At 31.1% G+C, this 17,140-nt stretch overlaps 1 protein-coding gene and 1 long non-coding RNA gene across 11 annotated transcripts in view; one reads left to right on the top strand and one right to left on the bottom strand.

Moving 5' to 3' along the window:
- The window catches only part of LOC146995803 (uncharacterized), a 227,097-nt gene that overhangs the window by 117,044 nt on the left and 92,913 nt on the right, over positions 1 to 17,140 (bottom strand). The gene's annotated exons all lie outside the window — the stretch shown is intronic.
- The window catches only part of LOC146995804 (uncharacterized), a 98,188-nt gene continuing 82,682 nt past the window's right edge, over positions 1,635 to 17,140 (top strand). Inside the window, exons 1-2 of one of the 4 annotated variants that reach the window (XR_015042556.1) lie at positions 1,635 to 1,980; positions 14,531 to 14,719. This is a non-coding gene — a long non-coding RNA (uncharacterized LOC146995804). The remainder of the gene's footprint in view (positions 1,981 to 14,530; positions 14,720 to 17,140) is intronic. The other 3 variants (XR_015042555.1, XR_015042558.1, XR_015042557.1) reach the window with 3 other exon arrangements.

Here is a 17,140-nt window from a genome sequence, read left to right as displayed (position 1 = left end):
TACATGTGAATAACAGGAGTCACAAAAATGATAAAAGGTTTACACCATATGAACTATATAAAGAACGCAAGCCTAACATTACTTATCTTACAAGATTTGGATGTGAAGCATATGTTCATATAAGACGAGAGAAACATAGAAAGATGGATCTAAAAGCTAAAAAAGGAATTATGATAGGCTATAGCATGAAGAGAAAAGCATACAAAATTTATAGCCCTGAACTAAATAAAATTCAAGAAGTGAGGGATGTAAAATTTGATGAACAGAAACATAGATCACCTTTACTAAAAGAAAATTATTTAAAATTCGATAAAAATCAAATATTAGAAGAACTTATTATTTTTTATAAGGAACAAACTAATGGAAATGTAAATAATTCAGAAATAACTGACAGATACTATAGAAAAGATAATACAACAGATGAAGAAGCTGAGAAAATTTTGCCATCCAACAGTGATGATGAACACGATGATAACAATTCATTGGAAAAGCCAACCGAGTATCCACAAATAAATGAAGAACCTGGAAATGATAGTCATGGAAATTCTGTACAGAAAAGACCAGCACGAACTATGAAGCCCCCAGAAAAATTAAAAGATTCGTGAGAAAAAGTCGGGAGAAATATATTGTAAATCGGATTGGCGGGAGAGCGGTCGAAAATCGGGAGTCTCCCGCCTAAATCGGGAGAGTTGGCAACTCTGCATTTCACAAGTGATTTCAATATACACATTCCAAAATTTTCCAAAAAGTTAATGTGCATTGGATGTACACGTATTATGATGTGTATTTTATAAACTATTTGTTATTCTTACTTATTCATTGCATTAAACAACAGTCTGTTTCTTATTCTATCTTACTGACACACACAGTTATACTTTATATTAGATAATTTTTATTTTTTGCCATTTACTGTTATGTTTAATGTTTATCAAAAGAAGCTTTAATGATATGCATGGACTGGTTAACAGACAAAAGCCCACAAAAAAAAAAAGGCCCACTATGATAATTGACCATGCGACAAATACCCACAGCGATGAAAGCGCACATTGATAAAAGTCCACACAGATATAAGCACACGCCGATAAAAGGGGCTTATTTTTTTATTACTAAATCGTGTATTTATAATTTTAATTATAATAAATGGAGTACTCAAATCTGAATTTCAATGTTTCAAATATATGTCTAGTTTGTATTTTATCACTTCTTTATTTGTTTAATTTATTACATTGAAAGCAAACTTTATACTCTCTGATTAAGTGATTAGCTATAACGTTTGGATGATAAATCTGAAATTGCATTTTATTATTTATTTACTTATTTAACTTTGGTATGAGTATGTGAAAATGAAAAATATCATTGCGGAGTTTCTCACATGCCATTTTTAAGGTAATATGACTGAGATTAAATATAATTATGTTTCATTATTAAAACCATTAACTTTTTAATTAAAAACACTTGAATTTTATTTTTAGTCCAAAGGGATTTGAATCCCGAAGGACTATTAGTTTCGTTTTGGCATTTTGCGTCGGACTCATAAACGTCGGTTCACTTTTCAAACTGTTGCCACAAAATGTTAGAGTCCTGCATTATATTTGAAGAAATTAAATAATGAAAAATCTGCATAAATGTATGTATATTTCTCGTATTGTGATAAAACAATGGTACATAGAGTCATCGAATTTTGAATAACGTAATCCTCCAACGAATATGAGCATGTGGAAGACCAAATTTGAAATTTGTTTTATGATCGATTTCCTATTTTTTAAAACTTTGACGAATTTTTGATTAACAAACTCAAGGATTTCAAAGCGAGCAATGGCAACGTTGTGCAGAAAAAACATTTTTATCTCCAGCGCGTGAGTCTCTGTATCGGAAATTCTAAAGATATGCTCGTTTTAAAACTACGAGTATTTTGCGATATTGCTGTTGCACTGGATCTTATGGTTTAAGTGCGAGGAACATGATATTTGATAAAGAAAGGTAACACACAAAATGTTAAAAAACGCCCCTTCGGACGTAATTTAAAATCTGAAACATTTCAGATTTTTTTTTTTTTTTTTAAATTTCTTTTTAGTTTTTCCTTTAGTTCATTTTAGTTCCTTTTTAGTTTAGGAATATTAAAACAGTTAAGCACAATGAAAACTTGGCTAAGAGATACTTTATTCTTTACTTTAGACTGAGCTTATTATCAAAGTTTAAACATATTTCTCACTGAAAGCTTTTTTGAATGTAACAATTATAATTTGGTGATTTTCTAGAAATAGTTTCTTTTGGACTTCAGAATAAATTAAAATTGTCAGCTGACACCCTGTCAAAAAAATGAATTCCAAATGTAACCTCTTAATCTTTAAACTACAGCAATTCGGAATAGTGTTTTTAATTTTTATTTTATTTATTTATTTATTTTGGGTGGGGATGGAACAACTCTCAGAAGTCAGCATATCTACAAATTTAAGTAAAATCATCTCAAACTGTAGTAATAAATATGTAACATTTCATTAGAGATTGGGAAGATTATAAAGAACTATGCATATAATAACATCTAATAAAATTTTGTAACTACATAAATATATATTTATAGAGTCATCAAAGTTCATCGCTTTTAGATTCTAAGTATACATATTATATAAATTCATCATTCATTAATAGTATTATATATAGTAATAGAAAAATAGTATTAATGTTTCAAATTGTAATTTTTTAATAATTTCTCTTGCATTTGCTGTATATTTGTTCAAGATTTATGGATATCAGTTACATAACATGAAAAATACACAGAAACCAGCTAATCTTATATTACAGCTGATTGTGAAGGAATAATTACAGTGCTCTTAATTACAGTTATAGTGCTTCTAAATCTCCCTACGGTAAATAGCTGTTTTCTAGACATTAGATTAAATTAATTCCATTATCCATTAGAAAATAATTACAGTGAATTATATCTATTGACGACATTTCTAAGAGGTCACCTTTTGAAAGAAACCTGTATTTTTTGTGAACATAAACAAACATTGCCAGTGAATATCACATTTCTAAGATCACCATATCTACAACCAAAATCCTTTAAAACCATGAACGCTTGCGTTATAGAGGGCTCGCTATATTTTTAATAAAACATGTACATCTTCGTTATACACTTGCTACATTTTGATTTTCTGTCAAAGCAGAGGAACAGGCGTTCTATTTTTATTTAGAAGTATGTGAAATTGAAAAAAAAGACACTATATGACAGAAATGGAATTACATTCAAACACACACCTCTTGAACATGTCTGAAATTCATTATTCTGCTCAGAATAAATTTATCTAAAGAAAATGTTTAATAAATATTAGAACACAAAGGCTAACTTAGGTCAAAGTAGTAAGGGTCAGTTCGTTTGAATAATATCTTTTCTTAATCATAATGTGACTTTTCGAACATCGACTGAAATGGGAAAGACAGAATAAGTGCGAATGGCAGCAGACGAACGACACTATTTCAAACTCGGCATGAAAAGAGAACGGAAGAAATGACACTAAGCCAAGGGAAGGCATGCCTTCGTGGAGGACATTTTAAAGGAAACTCGCTCGTACACATGTTACGCAAGGGGAAAACCACGAAAGTGCCCATGCTGTCAGCCTTTCCATCGGAATTTAAACCCCGGACCGAGCTACCAGTGTTCAGCGTTTTTTAGCATGGAGGTAGGAAAGGGAGGAGGGGCCATTCCGCGGTAGAAGTGAAGCACTGCTTTGAAGCTTGGGTCACCAGACGGGGTGTTCTTTGTTTACATTCAGAAGCTCGCTTGACAAGATTCTGATAGTATTTCGACACAGGACAGTTCCATAGAAATCGAAAAAGGGACACTTTCGCATGAAAGAAACATTCATAGTGTGATGGATAATAGCAATTTGTATAGTTTACTGACATTTACGCAAAAATCGCATCTTGGTTATTTTTCGATAACTAACAACAGCGATTTTGATTATGAATTTGTTTTATAAAATTCTAAGCTGTTGCGCTACAAAAATATAGATTTTAAGAAAATTGCTAAAAGAGAAGTGCCAAAATTTATTTTCTAGAAGATTTGAAAAGTTTGAAACTTGATGGCTAAATGTAAATATAAAATTATGTATGTTAAAATATTTGTAATTAGGCACATAGGTCAGATTAAGTTTTTATTAAATAGAGTAATGCATGCAAGGGCTATCTGCCTAAAGAGATAGATGCCATCGTGGAGGAATTTTGAAGAAAAACTGACCTTTGAGTGGGTATTAAAAATAATACTTCTAATTTTCATTCAAATTATATTCATATATATTTTTATGTAAAACTTTCGGGTGTATGCTAAATTAGTGTAAATTACTTTACACGAAAAATATAGTGAATGCACAGAAATTAAAGATTTGCACATGCCGGAAATGATAAATAAGAAATATGTATGGGTATTTATGCACGTGCTTGCAAAAAGCATATATCTGCCTTTGACAAAATACTTAAATATTCATTAAATTATTTATAAATGTATTTGAAATGAAGAATTTATTCACTTATAAACAACTGTGAAAGTACTGTGAAGAAATCTAATGATTAAATGTATCTAATTTATAATGATTATAAATGTTATCTAAATATATAATAACTTTAATATTGAATTGTAAACATAAATTGAAATCCTGTTGACAAATACGTTATAAAACTATTTAAGCAAGAATTGTTCGTATTGGAAAGCAATCTGCTAAAAGGTATTGTAAAGCAAATGCTATGAGATGTGCACTTAAGAACGTAATAAAGAGTTTTGGAATATGTATTGTTGAAATGAAGGGTAAAAAAAAAAAAAAAAAAAATCTGATAAGTATAATTAAAAGAATTATTCCCTTTTCGCTAATTCCTAATAATTCTCTAATTTAAAATGAACCGAATAGAGCATTAATTATAAATTGACTTACATTTTTCGATTTAAAAGAAGCCAAAAAACCATGTCATATTTAAGAAAGAATTTTAGGAAGAAGCTCTATAAATAGAAAAGAAATAATGCATAATTTTAATATTAATAATACAATAAACTTTGATCTTAATTTTTGTACCTTAACCGAATAAAATCGAATTACCTTAATTTTTTTTCCTAATGTAATTAACGAAAACTTGTGAAAATATTTCATTCAAATTAAACCGTCCTGTGAAAAGTATAGCATTTAATTCAGTTCAGAATGAAATGCTGTTTAAAAATATGTTGTTTTCACATACTTAGGACTCTGAAGTGTTGTAGAAAAAGAAAATATATACATTTATATGTATATTTGCGACGTAATTACAAAATATTTACACCAGAACGCGTCAAATCCCATAGAACTCAATGGTAAATGACCCAATTTTTTGGTCACCACGTAGGGATCGCCGGTGCTTCAGAGCAGGGTACGGAGAAACTTGTTTAGGGCGACTCCATGTTACTTCCTACCTCCATGTTTTTTACCGCTTAGCCGCTGTTGAGCCTTGTGCCTACATGAAAAGCTTGAGAATTGGATGACTGACGCTTGCTTAATGTACAGCTTTTACTCCATTATTTATTAATTTTTATTTGTCTAACTAATTATTTATTTTTTCTGATATTTGAACTTTTTCTCAGATTTATTTTCAAAGGAACAATGTCTAGAAAGTTTTGCGAATCCAAAATAAATGATTAAGTCTTAGATGAGATACGTTCTGCCAATCAAAAAATTTTTTTTCACGTTTAGAATGTAACATATGTAAGTTGTTATGCATATTGCTTATCTCAACTATTCTTATCTCAAAAAATGCTCAATTTTTTTTTCTCTTTTGAAATCAATAGAAATTTTTTTTATGAAACTAACCCCAGTAAAACATAGAATTTTATGTTTGAATGTTAGCTTCAAGAATGGAGCTAACAAACAAGTTATAATCCTTCACAGGAGCATGCAAACTGTCAATGACCTTCTGTAAGATTGCTGGTGACTTCTCACTAGTCAAAAGAGTCCGCCAAGCGGTAAAGTCGTGGAACACTGGAAGTTCAGTCAGAGTTTCCAATCCCGCAGACGGGCTGACTGCATGGGCCGTTTCGTAGTTTTCCCCATGTGTAATTTGTACATGAGCCAGTATCTCTTAGAAAGACTTCCACGAAGGCATCCCTCTACTCAGGCAGATAGCCCTCGAGGCTTTGCTGTGCTCACATACACTAAACCAAACCAAACTCACTAATCAACTTGATGTTCAGTAACAATAGAATAAGGTTAAAGGTTGAAACCTTTTATTCAAGAGTACACCTTGTGCTTAACATATAGACTACTGCTTGTGATGTTATGTTACGTAGAAGTAAAGGAGCCACCTAATATTTACCTGAAGTAAGTACACATTAGCTCTAAACACAAACTAGAAAAACAACAACATTCCGGCGTCTTCGAGTCACAATGAAATTGTGACTCCAGCCAACACCGCAAGTTCTGCACCGTCGGGCGTTAAATTAAAATGCATTACATTACATGATATATATAGCGATACACAGTTGTACATGTATATGTTTTATGGCATTATTTATTGTAATGGTACAGGCATCATCTTTCAGGACATTGCATATTGCAGTAGATAAAGGCATGATGTTGATGATGTTCTTTTAGGGCGTGTTTGCAAATATGATCTGTTTACATGAGTGTTTGCTATCAAAATTAAGTTAGCTATAAAATTGTTTACAAAGCTTACTTCATTCTGCATATTTATGCTTACTGCTTACATTTAAATATTGTTGTACAGATGTGCTGATACTTTAGCTACTCAGTATTGACGAATGAGTTGCTAAAGTTTCAGCACAACCATACAACAATACTTAAATTGTTGTATTGATATTTTAACAACTCAATCGACAAAATATTGAGTTGCTAAAGCATCAGCACAACCAATAAAACTAAATTTTCAAGGTAATAAATAGAGGATTTCAAGATTAGCCTAACAGGCCTTTTCAGAAAATTAACTTACTGGTGCACTTAATGCAACGGCTAAACCCTGACAGCAAAAGTTGACATAGCCAATTCTCGCAATTCCTTTCAATCGCAAAAGCTTCGCCATAAATACTCTTCACTCATTTGCATTCTAAACATGTTTACTTACTAACTTATTTACATCCGGGTGAGGAAGCGGAAAGTAGAATTGACAGTACAGGCTGAAATAATACATAACAGGATAGTATTTTCTCCCTCCTTCCAGCATGCCTTCGCGGTGTAATGGTTAGCACACTCGGCGCGTATTCGAGAGGTTCAAGTTAAGAGTCCAGGCAAGCACATTGCTAAATTTTCATATCTCCTGCATGATGCCTGAACTAAAAAAAAGGTGGTGGATGATGATTCTTCTCCACCAAGATTTGACGACTGGGTCCCCTAATACCCAGTGGCCTTTAAAAGGGAGAGTAAATAAGGTATTTTCTCCCTCCTTCTAGAATGCCTTCATGGTGTAACGGTTAGTACAATTGGCTCATATTCGAAAGATCCAGGCTCGAGTCTCGAAGAGGGCATTGCTTATTTTTCCTTTCTCCCGCATATATATATATATATATATATATATATATATATATATATAATAATTTATTTCCTAAACAGTATTGATTAATTGATTATATTATCTCCTAAGTTTAATTAAAGTAGAATTATTTTAAAAGCGTGCATCCATACTGGTAAGTTATATTTTGAAAGATGTTTTGAAGTAATTTGAAAGCAAAATGTTAATAATGTTTTAACGGGGACTGGAGTTAAATCATCATGAAGAATAAAATTTCAATTGTAAAAGGAAAAATTAAAACATGTAATCATTGTCATTGATCGGAAATTAGTTGACTTTTCAAGGGGAACAAACCAACTCCCGTTCAATGAACAATAATTGATAAAAATACGTAAATACGAAAGTGTTTCGTCTTTACTCGAGTTATAAGTTAAAGCCAAACCGGCAATTCTAGTCAGGCCAAATATTTCCGCGAATAGAAGGAATTATGAACCAATGCTGATATTCAAAGAACTTATTCTTATGAAGCATTTTAGTCAATTCAATTTGGAGTAAAAATCAATTACTGTAGAGAAATCCTATTTAACTCGAGTAATCGTCCCCGACACTTTCATGTTTATGCATTTGAGTACCATATTATTTGTAGAAATTAAACATTGGAAATTGTCATTATGAAATCGAATTCAAAGTAAAGTTGAAATAAACATAGAAGATTATAAAAAAAGATAAATAATGCAAAATTTGTAAAAACAAATCAAAGACAATATAAAAATAATATAAAAAATAATATAGAAAATAATATATAATAAGAACAGTGAATGTACAGGAAGATATAAAGGCCAGAAAAGGTATTAAGTAACTTACATTCTTTCTAGTGGGGGAGTTGGCAAAGTGTTCTCTTCGTGTCTGACTCAGAAGTGTAGGGTGTCCGAAAATTCTTAACGGCAGTAGGGGCTTTGAATAATATCAGTCGGTAAAACTTGAAGCAATTTATGGTAGTGGGTGGGACTTGGAATTCTCGAGGGATGTATTTTGTGGAGTTCTTATCTGAAAGACACCATCTGTTAAGATTTTTTTGAAAATACTAGTGAATGGAAATTAATTAATTTCTGGCTAATTGTCGTGTCGCAATGATTAAGAATTTAAGAAAGGAAAAAAGCATTTTCACTGTCCAAGAGCTAATAGACAGTTACTTAATACCTTTTCTGGCCTTTATATCTTCATGTACATTCACTGATCTTATTTATATTATTTTCTATATTATTTTTTATATTATTTTTATATTGTCTTTGATTTGTTTTTACAAATTTTGCATTATTTATCTTTTTTTATAATCTTCTATGTTTATTTCAACTTTACTTTGAATTCGATTTCATAATGACAATTTCCAATGTTTAATTTCTACAAATAATATAGTACTCAAATGCATAAACATCAAAGTGTCGGGGACGATTACTCGAGTTAAATAGGATTTCTCTACAGTAATTGATTTTTACTCCAAATTGAATTGACTAATGTAAATTATCTTCATAAGAATAAGTTCTTTCAATATCAGCATTGGTTCATAATTCCTTCTATTCGCGGAAATATTTGGCCTGACTAGAATTGCCGGTTTGGCTTTAACTTATAACTCGAGTAAAGACGAAACGGTTACAGCCGAAAACATCGCGGACGAAAACATCGCGGAGAAAACAACGCAAGGCGAAAACATCGTGGGAGAAAACATCGCAGTTCTAAAAGATCGTGGTACAAAAACATCGTCGTCGAAAATAAAGCGGTTCAAAAACTTCGCAGTTTAAAAATATCGCCGTCGAAAATATCGTGGTAAAAAATAAAGTATCTATTAATCATCGCATGACGATAACATCGCAGACATGCTTTTTTCAGGCTTTAATAACTGTAAATGGATATTCCCATAATGATTTGTTGAGCGCAAGTGATGTAAGGAAGGATAATTTTTACTTTCACATTTTTTTATTAACTAATAAATTTTTGCTGAAAAAATAAGAAGGAAACTTAAGCATAGAAAATTAAATGCAACTTAATAGATTATACTTTTTATGAAAAATTACCTGTAAAATCTTTATTAAAAATAATTTATTATGGTCTTTGTTAGTTAACTATGTCGATTTAAAATTCTATTAAGTGCTATAAGTTGCATTAATTTTCTATGCTTAAGTTTCCTTTTTATTTTCTCAGCAAAAATGTATTAATAAAAAATATGAAAGTAAAAATTATCCTTCTTACCCTCTTGCGCTCACGAATCATTATGGGAATATCCATTTACAGTTATTAAAGCATGTCTGCGATGTTATCGTCATGCGATGATTTGTAGATACTTTATTTTTTATCACGATATTTTCGACAACTATGTTTTTAAATTGCGAAGTTTTTGAACCGCTTTATTTTCGACGACGATATTTTGTACCACGATGTTTTAGAACTGCGATGTTTTTCTCTTTGCGATGTGTTCTCCCACGATGTTTTGTAGCACGACGTTTTCGCCTTGCGTTGTTTTCTCCGCGACGTTTTCCTCCGCGATGTTTTTGCCGCGATGTTGTCGGCGGACACCAGACGAAACACTTTCGTATTTACGTATTTTTATCAATTATTGTTCATTGAACGGGAGTTGGTTTGATTCCCTTGAAAAGTCAACTAATTTTCGATCAATGACAATGATTACATGTTTTAATTTTCCTTTTACAATTGAAATTTTATTCTTCGTGATGATTTAACTCCAGTCCCCGTTAAAACATTATTAACATTTTGCTTTCAAATTACTTCAAAACATCTTTCAAAATATAACTTACCAGTATTAACCAGTAACTTACCAGTTATAACTTACCAGTTTTTAGAATTAAAATAAGCAGTGTGGCCAGTATTCCCCTTCACCTCCCTTTGTCACACTGATACAAAGGCACTTCCATTTCTTGCGTAAATATAAAAACAAAGATACACATACATGTATATGTATGTGTATCTTTGTATACCTATATACAGTATAGATTCACACTTTTAAAATAATTCTACTTTAATTAAACTCGGGAGATAATATAATCAATTAATCAATACTGTTTAGGAAATAAATTATTATTAACTAACTTTGCAGCAATTGCGCAAGTAATAATAACTTGTATTCGCACTAAATGGATTTAAGATCATACAACATTATATATATATATATATAAAACCTAATGACTCTACAGTAAGAACTAAAGATTCGTATAAAATTCTATATAGAGTATAAAATTCTATATTTAAATCAAGTTGGCTCAGTCTAGACCAGTGATTCTCACCAGCTTTTTCCCCATATACCCTTTCCACCATTGCTAAATGATCATTCAACCTCTCCTTCCCAAAACTTGAAAAGTAGATATGTGTTTGTTTAAATACGGATTATTTTTTAAGTAAATTAAACAAGTATCAAACATGTTGGTAAATACCAAAATTTGAATAAATGTTCTTTTTTGTTTCATAAACTAAATCTAAATACTTAATACGTAAAGAAAAGGTGGACTAAATTACTCTCTGAAACTTTGAAATTCCCCTTAGGGCTATTCCTCCTGATTGAGGACCCATAGTCTAGCCAGAATTCGTTTTTAATAGTGACTAAATATACAGATAATTTAATTTGTCCCACTTTTCTTATACTAACTTTTGTCACAGAAACTTCGGATTACGTGCATGTTTTTTGAAAATAAAAGACACAAATTTAAAAAAAAATATATGTTTAAAATTTGATGTTGAATTCAAAAACAGTTATTTGGTAGCCAGACCTAATAAACCTAAGAGATCAAATTTGAAGTACACCTTACTTGTTCTTACTAACTTCTGCTTAATGAATTAGAATTATTCTTAGAAAAGAACCTTAAAAACTGGTGAAACATTTCATGCTAGAAAACAAGATATTAGAAACTTTGAACTCATTCAATAGAAGAAAAAAGTTATTCAAAACGTAACTCCATAACAAAACATTTTTTTTCTACTTGATCGTCAACACATGAGGCTTTTAAGAAATACCTCCTACAAGATATGTGGCCACTATTTCTGTGCTGTCAGAATATGAAATTCGTATAAGGAAATCAATGCACTTCGAGGAGAAGAAAATGACCTTAATTTGATAGTTTTTCTACCTAATAAATTTTTACATGTTATGAGTTTCTTTTTCTTAATCTAGGCGAAATAATATTCAACACGTAATAACAGCATAAAACCCACAAAAGAAGTGTTCCAGTGAATTTTCAGTTTCTAAATGCTGTTTAAATTTGCTTCAATCAAAGTTTTTGTATATAAATAATTACGGTAAATTGAAATGAACTGTTTTTTAAGCGTTTACAGTTAATCGAGTAATATAATATTTTTATTGAAATAAAAATTATTTTTAATGTGCAAGATTACTTTTCTTACAACGCTGGGCTCATGGTTCTTAAATCCTCTTGTTGCTAAGTTCAGAAACCTGTGTTATTAAAATTATTCAAATAGTTTAACTTTTATTACGGTTTCATATTTTTCATTTTAACTTTCACATGGTTGCGTTTTCAACCATATGAAAGTTAAAATGAAAAATATTACTTGTACGTAAATTTTAATATATGTAATAATTTAATGTTTTTAGAAATAGTTCAGTAGTTTTACTTTTAAACAATGGCTTTGATATAACAAGCATGTTTAATTAGTTCATCAAAAAGTTGTTAGAGACACTATCAAATCAGGAACTAGCATATTTTTCCACTCTGCAGTTTTACTGCAAAAACAGTGAATTATCCCTTTAAAAATGGTTAAAAAATATTTAATTCCTTTCATTTTCCAATTATTGAAATTTTTAAAATAATTGAAATTCTAACTAAATCCTTAGACAAAAGGTTATTCAAGAACTATACTAAAGAAATGTAAGAAAGGGGTTAACTTCAGTTACAAGCGGAATTTCAGATAATGTTATTTTCTAGTAGGTAACTAACAAAAAACATTTAAAATCCTCTTTAATTGTTCTCCTGCCACACCCTCCCTTCTGAGGCCTTCTTTGGCGCCCCAGGTTCCATAGGGAATAAAGCAATTAAGCAAGGCTCTCCTCTCTTTAACTGCTTTTTCACACAGCTGGGGGCAAAAGAAAAGGAAGGCAATGGTTTCCTGCCTGAATAGCCAGCGGCCAGTTAGAAAACTACATGACAAAAGCCCACAAGACGAATGTCCACTTAAAACCAGCACACATTTTCAGGAAATCCAAAATAACTATGACTTCCTGAAAAATTTTACGAGTAATTATTATGATTAAAAAAATTAAATTTCAAGTGGGAATGAAATTAATTTATGTAAAATCCAAGTTGTCAAAATTTAACTGGATTATTTGAAACCATGCTTTTTATTCACCATTAAAACGGTGTTTGCGCTTAATCATAATAGAATACTGTACTTTTATTTTTTTTCGTTAAAATGAAAGTTCGGCTTTAATTCTCCATATTAAATTCATATAATGCAAAATTTTCTGTAGTGTTAAATTATTCATAAATTATTCTCTGTATATGATGAAAATTTACATACATATTATACTCCTTATAATTTTGTAGAATTAAAATAAGCTGTGTGGCCAGTATTCCCTTTCACCTCCCTTTGTCACACTTATACAAAGGCACTTCCATTTCTTGCGTAAATATAAAAACAAAGATACATACATGTATATGTTTTTAATTATATTATTTTGATTGACTCTCTGTACTATATATATATATAGGAATTTAATTCAGCCGGAGATGAAAATGAAATGTGTTCCGCTACTTAAATTTATTGTTCAATTATTTCTTATTCATTTATTTTTTATTTTATCTCTATTCATGACGTATATATCGGTGTGGGTTTTTGTTAGTGTGGACTTTTATCAGCGTGCCCTTCTATCTATGTGGGCTTTTACTGTGTGGGCTTTCATCAATGTGCGCTTTCATCGGTGTGGGTATTAGTCGTGTGGGCAATTATCCCAGTGGGGTCATTTTTGTGGGCTTTTGTCGTGTGCACTTTCGTCCTTTTGTCTGGTCACCGCATGGACTTTATGTATTTCCTTCACAATGCATTTTGCTGTGAAATGACAAACATTGTACAGTTAATAATTAAAAATAAAAGTATGTTTTGACTAACAAAACTAAAGAAAGGAATATTTATACATGATTAATAAAAATTAATTATTTATGTAATATTATATCTAGAGTAAGGTACCATCCTTATACTCATTATTGGAATTGTCGTATATTGATACTTTGATACCCCCCTTACTTTGTTTAAAAATTTGAAATTACATTCCATTTACTCAAAAACCAGTATTATATTTATTTGTTCCATCTGCTTAGTTACACTTAAGTGCTTAAAGTTCTAGTCATTGTACAAGGCATATATAATAAATATGTTTTTCTCCTATCTAAAATATCTATTTGTAAAATATCTTTTGAAGTAAATCTTTTAATTATAATAATGATTAATCTTTTATGTGGTAAGATTATGTAAATTATGTATGGATATTAGATTTAAGTGACTGAAATTTAAAAATTTCAATGGGAAAGTGGTGTTTACTTGGAATATTCCCATGATTCTCGAGTTACCTGGAGTCTTGTTAGACAACAATGCTGCATAAATGTACTAGACCGTTTGGCAGATGAAGCTACTATGTATTTTTCTGCACTGCATGGAAAATAGAGGTGTGTTCTTATACCTGTTACCCATCATCTGGCTCGTAAGTATGAATAAAATATTAAGATACTTATTTATTGATCTATTATTTATTGAAAAATATTTTTATGATATAAATCCAGATGTATTGCATAGTTACAAGAACTATCTATTAGTTTTCATGTTAGTTCTAAGCTTTATTGTAAATTTTATTTTTTTACTTTGAAAAACAATAATTGTGATGAAATATTATATTCTGGACGATTATATATCTCTAAACCACAGAATTTCTAGCAGCAATTTGCCATCAGTGTCAACATTAAAAAATCATTATACTGAATAATTCACCTTATAGCTGTAAACTGCTAATATTTTGATACAATTGGACATATTTTTTTAGGATATGTCTCTTAATCTTCTCTTAACTCATTCCATACTCAAATCATCCCCTTAGAAGCTAAGATTGAGAATACTCGTCTCCTCAAGCAACAATTGGATGCTGTACGAGTCGCATCGGACATGGACCAGCATACACCTCTTACGGCAAAAGCAAACTGTGATACATTGAAAGTACTGGAGCCCCTTAAAGGTAAGTGTGTTTTTAAATATCTCAGTATGCTAAAAAAACCCTTAGATAGCCTTGCTAATGCTTTTAATGATAATTTTAAGTTAAATATAAAAAGAAAACAACATGAAATCTCGGATAATTCAAACGCTAATTCTAACCACGAGGATGGTAAGCCTATAAGGCATACATACGTATAGTATATTTTTCAGTTGCAATACCTTATTACCACTGAGAATTTTTTGCGATTCCCAGGACGCCATAATACAGTCAAAAAGTCATTAATTCAGACACCCATAATCCGGAATGATCTATAATCCGGACCTCAAAGCTACAAACTTTCTGCGCATGCGTCGCGTTTACGTGTGCTCGTAAGACCTTTACGGCTGTGACTTTGCCTGTGCACATGCGCATAATACGTTTACGCATGCGCGTTTAACGTATAACGGACGGTATAAGCTGAGCTAAAATTATCTAATTCAATTAATGTTGCAGATTGCGTTGTTCCTTAATCTTCGAATTGGATCAGGCTTATTATTTTTTGCAGACTGTTAGAGCAATTTTATAAAAGTAAGCTTGAACTTTCGATTATGTCAAACAGAATTTCCGATATATATTTACTAATATGTACAGGATCTACAAAGCAAAAGTATGTTTCGAAGTCCATTAAACAAAAAGTGGAATTGCTGCAAAAAATGGAAAAAGGCATATCCTTTGTTTCTTAACCATTCCGAAATCTGTTTATCAATTTCATGCTGCTCTGCGGGGGGGGACATCGCAGCGCGCAATGAACTGGAAGTTGATTTGTCAGCACTATCCTTATCTTCAGGGCAAATGTTTTTATTTTATTCGGCTTATAATTCCTTACTAAATGTAGTATTTCATCTCGATGTATTCCGTCTTTGATATGATTTAAATCAAATTCCTTGTCATTATAAATATCACAAGTACACATCAAATAGTTTTCTGGTTGCAATTTTCTAATTTCGACTATGCTTAATGTATGCTTTACGCATGTGCTTGTTGAAAGAAATGTTTAATAAAGTAAACAAATAAATATTAAGCTTTTTTTTGTAAATTTTGATACCCTTTAGATCATAATTGTTCTTTATTTCATAAATAACGGTTTCATATTTTTAATTGTATAATTTCTGCATGCCATCTTACCAGATTTAAACTGATGATCTATAATCCGGAATCGCCAAAGTCCCGACGAGTCCGGATTAACTACTTTTGACTGTATTTACAAAAATTCTGTGGAACCCAATAAGTACTGCGCAAATCCGACACATGCGTGAGTGAAACTGTCAATTTTTTCTTTTGTACACTTGCAGTTTTAGGTCACTACATTTAATTTCTAATTTTAAGACATAGAACAATGTGAACATTTTAAATAAGTAACAGATGAAATGACAGCGTCACGTGCAAAGCAAGAAAAATGAACGTTTCTATTATAAAATGAAGGCGTCGAAACGGATTCATTTTTTTTTCTTTGTCTGTATTGCCATATCTATTTTAAGATGTATTATATTATGTAAAAATATTTGGTAATTGTAAAAGTATTATAATAAATTAAAGAAATATCAAAACTGCTAAAATTCTAGGCAACCCCCTGCTGCAAGTCCAGCGACTCCAGTTTAAGAAACCCTGGTATAGACAGACAACCCGGCGAAATTACACCCTAATTGAGATACAGACATAAAACTTATATCAAAATGATGGGGCATGCATTTGCAGTTGAAAGCAGCAAAACGCATCGAAATGGATCATTAACTTTCGAGTCGTGTGATTTTGATGCGGCTTGCTGCTTTCAAAAGCATTTTCCTACAACTTGCATCCTATTTGAGATGCAGATATAAAATTTGTGGAGCATGAAATTGCTATTGAATGCAGGAAACCGCATCAAAATCGGACAATCGGTTCCCGTGTAAAACAGATTTTAAAAAACTGTAATTCTTAGAGATGCATCAAATTTCATTGCCATGAAAAATATATTTCGTCCTCTGGACCCTGAAAACGATACTAATTATGTCCAGAATGCAGTTAACACTGTAAATCAACGAAGCACTTCAAGTCAAAATTTACCTACACCACCACAACCAAAAGTTGTTCCTCCAGTCAAAAATTCTACAATGATATAACCAGGGCAAACAAGTCCACAATACCAATTTTAAATCATATCAAATCCGAAGAACACAGGAAAAGGCCTAAAACCATCCTCAGAGACATACAATAAAGGTTTTTGATAAACGTTTAATTACTGTAAAGGCCCTTATTTTTGCAGGCCGTAATTTTCACAAAAATGAATATATCGGTGATTTCGCGAGTTGAAAATTTCACGAATTTTATATGAACAGAACAGAAAGTTGAAAAATTTTAAAAGTACTTAAGTAAAGTTGGGGGAAAAAAAAAGTATTTCGCAAAGCTTTGATTTTTGCGATTACG

Source organism: Stegodyphus dumicola, chromosome 8 (genome assembly GCF_044657685.1).
Source record: "Stegodyphus dumicola isolate Sdum_Otavi_A_Nest chromosome 8, ASM4465768v1".
In the NCBI taxonomy this organism is placed as follows: domain Eukaryota; kingdom Metazoa; phylum Arthropoda; class Arachnida; order Araneae; family Eresidae; genus Stegodyphus; species Stegodyphus dumicola.
This window is presented reverse-complemented; position numbering and strand designations above follow the sequence as displayed.